We start from the raw sequence: 9,788 nt of genomic DNA on the forward strand, positions 1-9,788 counted from the left end.
ACTGTGAAAATCTGAGGGTGGGGAGAAAACTCAGGGAGTACACAAACTGGGTAACCTTGGCAACCCGCATAGCTGTGCGGAATTACTTCCCTTCTGAGTTTAAAAAAAAAAAAGAAAGAGAGAGAGCGAGCGAGAGAGAAGATTTACCACTCCCAACCTGGGTGAGTCACCTTTGGCACACCCTTAACCCTGAAGAACCAAACAGAACTTTCTGGCTATACCTATCGCAAGCCTCTAAGGACCCATCAGAAGCAGACAGTCCACTTAATACAGTCATAGTATAACAAGAAAAAAACACCACAGTGAGGGAAGAAGAATCCAAAGAATATCTCAACAATGCCAGCAACAAACGCAGAAACTGAGGAAACAAGAATAAGGAAGACCTTATCATGCCCCCAAATGAACAAGACACCCCAATTCAAGATTATGAAGATGATGAGATAGAAGAAATGCAAGATATGGATTTCAAAAAATTTATGATAAGAACATTTAGAAGTTTTCAAAAACAAATTCTTGAACTACAGAAATCCTTACTGAACAGGATAGAAAATCTCGTGAAAATGAAATCTTAAGGAGGAATCAAAATGAAACACAGAAACTAGTAGAACAGGAACATGTGATAGTGAAGAGAAATCAAAATGAAATGAATTCAATAGATCAAATGACAAACGCATTAGAGAGCCTTAAAAACAAAATGAGTGAAGTAGAAGAGAGAATATCAGACTTAGAAGACAGAGAACAGGAAAGTATACAGTCAAACCAAAGAAAAGAAGAGGAAATTAGAAATCTAAAAAATATTGTTGAGAATCTACAGGATGCTATTAAAAAAACCAACATTCGGGTTCTAGGAGTTCCTGAAGGCATGGAGGGGGAGAAGGGATTAGAAGGCCTGTTTAGTGAGATACTAGCAGAAAACTTTCTGGGTTAGAAGAAGGACAGAGACAACCTAGTACAGGAAGCTCATAGAACCCCTAATAAAATGACCAAAAGAGCTCCTCACCACGACACATTGTAATCAAAGCACAGTGAAACATAAAGAAAAGATTCTAAAATGTGCAAGAGAGAAATGTCAGATTACTCTCAGAGGATCTCCAATCAGACTCACAGCAGACTTCTCACCAGAAACTCTACAGGCTAAGAGGGAATGGTGAGATATAGCCCAGGTACTAAAGGAGAAAAACTGCCAACCCAGAATATTATATCCTGCAAAGCTCTCATTTGTGAATGAAGGTGAAATAAAAGACCTTTCACAGCAAACAGAAATTGAACGAATTTGTTGCCACTTGTCCAGCCCTGCAAAAAATGCTTAAATTGTGTTACACGCAGAAACACTGTCATCAATATGAAAGAAGGTAAAGGAAGAAAACCTCCCAGTAAAAGATCACAGGAGGTTCAAAGCATATATTAGAAAATATCTTTAGGAAAATGACAGGGCAAAGCCACTACTTATCAATAGTCACATTGAAGGTTAATGGCCTCAACTCTCCAGTTAAAAGACATAGACTGGCTGAATGGATTAAGGAACAAAACCCATCTATTTGCTGCTTACAAGAAACACATCTTTCCAGCAAAGATGCATGCAGACTGAAAGTGAAAGGTTGGAAAAAGATATTCTATGTCAACAGAAACAAAAAAAGCTGGCATAGCCATATTAATATCAGACAAAATAAACTTTAACACAAAATATGTTAAGAGAGACAAAGAGGGGCACTATATAATGATTAAGGGTTCAATTTGGCCGGTGCCGTGGCTCACTAGGCTAATCCTCCGCCTAGCGGTGCCGGCACACCGGGTTCTAGTCCCGGTTGGGGCGCCAGATTCTGTCCTGGTTGCCCCTCTTCCAGGCCAGCCCTCTGCTGTGGCCAGGGAGTGCAGTGGAGGATGGCCCAGGTGCTTGGGCCCTGCACCCCATGGGAGACCAGGAAAAGCACCTGGCTCCTGGCTCCTGCCATCGGATCAGCGTGGTGCGCCGGCCGCAGCACACCGGCCGCGGCGGCCATTGGAGGGTGAACCAACGGCAAAAGGAAGACCTTTCTCTCTGTCTCTCTCTCTCACTATCCACTCTGCCTGTCAAAAAAAAAGAGGGTTCAATTCAACAGGAAGATGTAACTTATAAACATATATGCACCTAATTACAGGGCACTGGTTTATTTAAAAGATATGTTAAGGTACTTAACAGGAGACTTAGACTCCAATACAGTAGTACTGGAGGGTTTCAATACTCCACTCTCAGAAATAGACAGATTAACCAGACAGAAGATCAACAAGGAAACAGCAGATTTAATTGACACTGTAGCCCGAATGGATCTAACAGATATCTATAGAATTTCAATCCTACATCTAAAGAATTTACATTCTTCTCAGCCGTGCATGAAACCTACTGTAGGATTGACTACATACTAGACCATAAAGCAAGTCTCAGCAAATTCAAAAGAATTAGAATCATACCACGCAGCTTCTCAGATCACAGTGGAATGAAGGTGGAAATTAGCAACTCAGGAATCCCTAGAGTGTATGCAAACACATGGAGACTGAACAACATGCTCCTGTGATTGAACACTGGGTCATAGAAGAAATAAAAAAGGTTAAAAACTATCTGGAAGTAGATGAGGATAACAACACAACATACCCAAACTTATGGGATGCAGCAAAAGCAGTGTTAAGAGGAAAGTTTAGAGCAATAGGTGCCTACATCAAGAAATTGGAAAGGCACCAAATAGATGAGCTGTCAATGCATCTCAAGGATCTAGAAAAAAACTGCAGCAAACCAGACCCAAATGTAGTAGGAGAAGAGAAATAATTAAAATCAGAGAAGAAATCAGCACTATTGACTCCAAAAAATTACAAACAGCCAAATGAAGAGCTGCTTTTTTGAAAAAATAAACAAAATTGACACCCCATTGGCCCAACTAACTAAAAAAAGAAGAGAAAAGACTCAAATCAATAAAATCAGAGATGAAAAAGGAAACGTAACAACAGACACCACAGAAATAAAAAGAATCATCAGATATTACTACAAGGACTTGTATGCCAGGAAACAGGGAACTCTATCAGAAATGGATAGATTCCTGGACACATGCAACCTACCTAAATCGAACCAGGAAGACATAGAAAACCTAAACAGACCCATAACTGAGTCATAAATTGAAACAGTAATAAAGGCCCTCCCAACAAAGAAAAGCCCAGGACCAGATGGATTCACTGCTGAATTCTACCAGACATTTAAAGAAGAACTAACTCCAATTCTTCTCAGACTATTCAGAACAATCACAAAAGAGGGAATCCTCCCAAATTCTTTCTATGAAGCCAGCATCACCTTAATCCCTAAGTTGGAAAAAGATGCAGCATTGAAAGAGAATTACAGACCCATATCCCTGATGAACAGAGACACAAAAATCTTCAATAAAATTCTGGGCAATAGAATGCAACAACACATCAGAAAGATCATCCACCCAGACCAAGTGGGATTTTTCCCTGGTGTGCAGGGAAATTATTAGAGAATATTGGAGAAGCCTTGTAAGATATAGGCACTGGCAAAGTCTTCTTGGAAAAGATCCCAGAGGCACCAGCAGTTAAAGCCAAAATTTGATTGCATCAAATTGAGAAGTTTCTGTAAGGCAAAAGAAACAGTCAGGAAAGTGAAGAGGCAACCGACAGAATGGGAAAAAATATTTGCCAACTATGCAACAGATAAAGGGGTAATAACCAGAATCTACAAAGAGATCATGAAACTCCACAACATCAAAACAAACAACCCACTTGGGAGATGGTCCAAGGACCTGAATAGACATTTTTTCAAAAGAGGAAATCCAAATGGCCAACAGACACATGAAAAAATGTTCAAGATCACTAGCCATCAGGGAAATGCAAATCAAAACCACAATGAGGTTTCACCTCACCCAGTTAGAATGGCTCACATTCAGAAATCTACCAACAATAGATGCTGGTGAGCATGTGGGGAAAATGGGACACTAACCCACTGTGTATGGGAATGCCAACTTATAAAGCCACTATGGAAGTCAGTTTGGAGATTCCTCAGAAACCTGAATATAACTCCACTGTACAACCCAGTCATCCCACTCCTTGGAATTTACCCAAAGGAAATTAAGTTGGCTAACAAAAAAGCTGTCTGCAGCTCAATGTTTATTGCAGCTCAATTCACAATAGCTAAGACCTGGAATCAACCTAAATGCCCATCACGGTAGACTGGATAAAGAAATTATGCAACATGTACTCTATAGAATACTATACAGCAGTAAAAAACAATGAAATCCGGTCATTTGCAACAAAATGGGGGAATCTGGAACACATCATGCTGAGTGAAATAAGCCAGTCCCAAAGGGACAAATATCATATGTTTTCCCTGGTTGGTGACAACTAACTGAGCACCAAAGAGGAAACCTGTTGAAGTGAAATGGACACTATGAGAAATAGGGACTTGATTAGCCCTTGTCCAGACTGTTGATTAACAACTTAATACTTTATCCCTTTCAGTATTTTTTTCTACTTAATACTATTGGTTGAACTCTGTAATTAACACACAATTATTCTTAGGTGTTTAAATTTAACTGAAAAGTGATCTCTTTTAAATATAAAAATGGGGATATGAGAGGGAGTAGATGTACAATTTGGGACATGCTCAATCGGACTTGCCCCAAATGGTGGAGTTAGAAACATGCCAGGGGATTCCAATTCAATCCCATCAAGGCGGCATGTACCAATGCCATCTCACTAGTCCAAGTGATCAACTTCAGTTCACAATTGATCATAATGATACGATTAAGAGTCAAAGGGATCACATAAACAAGACTAGTGTCTGCAAATACTAACTGATAGAATTAAAAAGGAGAGAGCGATCCAACATGGGAAGTGGTATACACAGCAGACTCCTAGAATGGCAGATGTCCTAAACAGCACTCTGTCCTCAGAATCAGCTCTTAAGTCACTCAGATATGTCTGAGGAGCCTATGAGAATATTGTAGGCATGTAAAGCCAAGGCACTCTGGCAGAATAAGTGACCTAAATGAAAGATCTCTGTGAGTGAGATCCCAGTGGAAAGAGCAGGCCATCAAAGAAGGAGGTAACTTTCTCTGAAGGGAGGAGATAACTTCCACTTTGACTATGACCTTGTCTAAATAAGATTGATGTCCGCAAACTCAAAAGGCCTCCATAGCCTTGGCAACTCATGACAAGAGCCTAGGGAGATTACTGACATCATAAACAAGAGTGTCAATTTGTTAATTCAACAATAGAAGTTACAGTGTACTTACTCCTTATGAAGGATCTCTGTCCTTAGTGTTTTGTCCAATGTGAATTAATGCTATGACTATTACTCAAACAGTATTTTACACTTTGTGTTTCTGTGTGGGTACAAACTGTTGAAATCTTTACTTAATATATACTAAACTGATTTTCTGTATATAAAGATAATTGAAACTGAATCTTGATGCGAATAGAATGGAAGAGGGAGCGGGAGATGGGAGGGTTTAAGGTGGGAGGGAAGTTATGGGTTGGGAAAAGCCATTGTAATCCATAAGCTGTTCTTTGGAAATTTATATTTATTAAATAAAAGTTAAAAAAGATTTATTCATTTATATTAAATTCAGAGTTACATAGAGAGAGGAGAGGTAGAGAGAGTGAGAGGGAGGTCTTTCATCCAATGGTTCACTCCCCAAACGCCTCTATGGCCGGAGTTGCGCCAATCCAAAGCCAGGATCCAGGAGCTTCTTTCAGGTCTTCCGTGCAGGTGCAGGGATCCAAGGCCTTGGGCCATCTTCTACTGCTTTCCCAGGCCATAGCAGAGAGATGGATCAGAGGGTCTGTCACCCATATCAGATGCCGTCACTTCAGGCCAGCCCCCCGAATCTTAATCATAATCTTCATCCTAATATTAACTTGACAGCCTAACATAACCGTAACCCTAGAAAAAAACAAACTTAAGTGTAGCCCTAAACCTAAGCATAACACTAACCCAAAACTGGTTGAACACTAGCCTTAACCCTAACCCTAGCCCTAACTCAAACAAAAGCCAGAACCCAATACATAACCCTAACATTAGCCCTAAACTCTAATAGTAACTCTCACCCTAAGAGACCCCAAACCTTTGCATAGCCCTAACCTTTTTTTTTTTTAGTTGTTAAACAGTTTAAAGTTCATTGACCTTATGTTCTGGAGATTCAAGACCACAAACATTAGTTGTGTTATTAGTTTCACACTTCCCCAAGTCCTCTTCAAGACCACATTCATTTTCTTGAGAGTGTCCTTTGGATCCTTGGTTTGTTGTTACTTTTCCCAGACTACAGAATTTAGGAAGAAGGCTGAATTGCTTAGCTGAATACTTTAACCAATTTGTTTTTGCTCTTGATTTCTTTTGTGAGGGTCTTGCACTATTCATTTTCAGAAATACACTTGGGGATTATTTTAGAAGGAATCTCTAATGTATCACCTGTAGCTTTTCTTTTTGATCTAGTTTGTCTCTGGTTCTCTTCCAGTAACTGGTGTTCCTAGGATACTTGAACTTTTTTCTTTGTGTTACCAAATTCAGAGTCACTTTTTTTGTCATTTCCTTTTGGGAGCTTTTCTTTATAGTCCTCAGAATTCCTCATAACATCACTCATTTTCTCTTTCTGATCAAATTTTTCTTCTACCTTAGGTAATTCTGCCACATTTTTTTACTTCTTTTATGAGTTGGCATGCTTCTTGAATGTTTCCCAAAATACACTGTAATATTTCTTATGCATCAAGCTGTAGACATTCTTCACACATAGGATTGAGTTCCCTGAGTGTGTTAAGCAGTCGCCTTGGTTGAGTAGCAAGTTCATCAGTATATTTCTCTGGATTTAAGAGAAAAGTAGCCTCGAATGTTCAACTGAAATGATTAAGGACTGTAAACTGCATATCAGTTCATAACTTGCCAAAGAATCTTCTTTGTAATTTCTCTTATCTCTCTGACTGGCTTTATCCTTTAGAGCTTCTTTCTTTCTTGAAATAATGTTAAATAAGTGCTTCACTCCAGATTTAAAACCAGAACAAAAATATAATACATTTCAGATCCTCTCTATTCAGAAGCTTTTTCTTCACATTCTTGAGGATCTGTAAAATCCAAGGCTCTCTTCGTTTTCTTTTTATGAAAAATCTTCAAGGAAAGTCTGTTTTTCTTGGATGGACTACCTCTTGAAAGCCCATTACTTTCACTAGGTATGACACCAGGCATTTCCCTTCAAATTTAAAGGAGTTGACAAGAATTAAGGTAGCTGTAATCACTGGTTATATCTGGCCATGGCCCAAACACAGTCCACAGTGCTGACACAGGTGAGTCCAACCTGGAAGTGTGAGTGTGACAGGTGATCCATGTCCCAAGCCTGCAAGGCCCCGACCAAAGGAAAAACTGGCTGGTCACCCTCCCCATGGGGGAGTGACTATCCACTCACAAGAGTGGGAACCCAGGCAGCTGCTCTGTCCTGCCTGATGCCAGTGCCCACTATATTCCAAGAGTGGCGCCTGCCTGCGCCCACTTCGGGTGACAAAGAGCACAACAAGCTGTGGTCCCACTCACCAAGTGCCTGAACTGCTAGGGGTCTCCCCACTCCCAACATAGCCTTAACCTTAAATGTAACCCTAGTCCAAGCCTAAACCTAAACCTAATGTTAACAGTAAACCTAACACAAGATCAAATCCTAACCTTAATCCTAAAGCCTAACATTAGCTCTAACCCTAACAAAATCCCAAACCTACATGTGGCCCTAACCCTACTCTAACCCTAACCCTACCCCTGGCCCAAAACCTATCCCTAACCCTCTCCCTAACGATAACCCTAACACATGCCTAAACCCTAATCTACCCTTATCTTAACCTTAACTCTACACTCTAATCCCAACCCTAACTAATGAAATCCTAAACATAAGCATATCCCTAACCCTAACTCTAACCCTAGCCAACATTTACCCTAATCCTAAACCTTAACCTAATGGTAACCCTAATACAAGCCCAAATCCTACCCTAGTCTTCATGCTAATGCAAACCTTAAACCCTAATACTAACCTTAATACTAATCTAATACTAACCCTAACCTAAACAAAACCCCAGTCCTAAGTGTAGCCATTATCCTAATCCTAACCCTAACCCTAACCCTGACTGAACACTAACACTAACTCTAAATAGAAGCCTTACCCAGAAACCAAAACCTAAACCCTAACGCTAGCCCTAACCCTAACCCTAAACCCTAACACTAAAGCTCCCCAAACCAAAAACTAACCTTAGCAATAACAGTAAACCTAGCCTGAACCTAACACTAACCATCATCCTAACCTTAACTCTACACCCTAATCCCAACTCTAAGCCTACTGAAACCCCAAACATTAGCGTAGCCCTAATCCTAACCCTGGACCAAAACCTAACACTAATCCTACCCCAAACACTAACCCTAAATCTGAACCCTAACCAGAACCCTAATCGTAAAGTTAACAATAGCTCTAACATTTGCTCTAAACTGTAACACTAACCATGACCCTGGCTGAACCCTAATGCTAACCTTAAACCCTAGCCAGAACAATAAACTTAACACTAACACTAGAACATAACCATAACCCTAAATTCTAACACTAACTTTAACCCCCTCCCCCCAAAAAAAACCACCAAATCACAGCATAGCCTAACCCTAACCCTAACACTGGAATGAAACCCAACCCCAGCCCTAATATAAATCAAACCCAATAGGCAAACCTAACGCAAATTGGAAACCTAACCATTTCATCCTAACTTAGCTCTAAACACTTACACTAACATTAACCCTAAAGAAATCCCAACCTAAGCTAACCCTAACCCTAACACTATTCTTAACCTTAGGCCAAGGCCAAAACCTAACCTTAACCCAAACATGAACCTTATAAGCAAACCTAAGGCAAGCCATAACCCTAACACAAACACTCATCCTAATCTTAACTATACATCCTAATCCTAATGCTAACCCTAACAAAACCCAAAGATAAGCATAGCATAAACCCTGACCCTAGCCTGAACGCTAACCCTAACCCTAAACTGTAACCCTAGCCAGAACCCTAACCATAAACCTAATACTATGCCAAACTCTAATGAAACCCCTAACCTATGCATAGCTCTAATTCTAAACCTAACCCAAACCCTAACCTGAACACCAATTCTCATCCTAACCCTACAGTATAACTAACACAAGCCTGGCCCCTAAATCTTACCCTCCTCTTAACCTTAACCCTATACCCTAATCCTAACCCTAAGCATAATGATAGTCCAAACATAGCATAGTCCTATTCCTAACACTATTCTATTGAGAACCCTAATCCTAACCCTACACCCAAGGGTAGTCAGAATGATAACCCAAACATTAACATAGCCCTAACCATAATCCTAAACCCTAACATTAACCCTAACTTTATCAAATTCTGAAAGCTAAGCATATTATCTAAAAACCCTAGCCAGAAAAGTAAATCTAACTCCAAAACTGGTCCAATTCCTAGCCTTAAACCATAACATTATCTCTATCCCTAATGGAACCACAAACCTAAGTGTAGCCCTAATCTTTATCCTAACCATAAACCTAATCTGAAACATACCCCTAAACCTAATCCTAACCTTAACCCAATGGTAAGTCTAATGCAAGCCTGAACCCTAACTGTAACCATAATCCTAGCCCTAACCCTAATTGTCAACACTCTCCCTAACCCTAACAAAACTCCAAACCTAAGCATAGCCCTAACACTAACACTAACCCTAGCTGAAACCAAACCCTAACTCTAACATGAACACAAACTCTA

General features: G+C 40.0%; 1 pseudogene; it reads right to left on the reverse strand.

Annotated features, from left to right (window-relative positions):
• Positions 1-6,145: 6,145 nt before the first annotated feature.
• Positions 6,146-7,213, reverse strand: LOC127487702 (ubiquitin carboxyl-terminal hydrolase 1 pseudogene; annotated as a pseudogene).
• Positions 7,214-9,788: the final 2,575 nt, after the last annotated feature.

The sequence above is a fragment of the Oryctolagus cuniculus genome, chromosome 9, assembly GCF_964237555.1.
Source record: "Oryctolagus cuniculus chromosome 9, mOryCun1.1, whole genome shotgun sequence".
NCBI classification, from domain to species: domain Eukaryota; kingdom Metazoa; phylum Chordata; class Mammalia; order Lagomorpha; family Leporidae; genus Oryctolagus; species Oryctolagus cuniculus.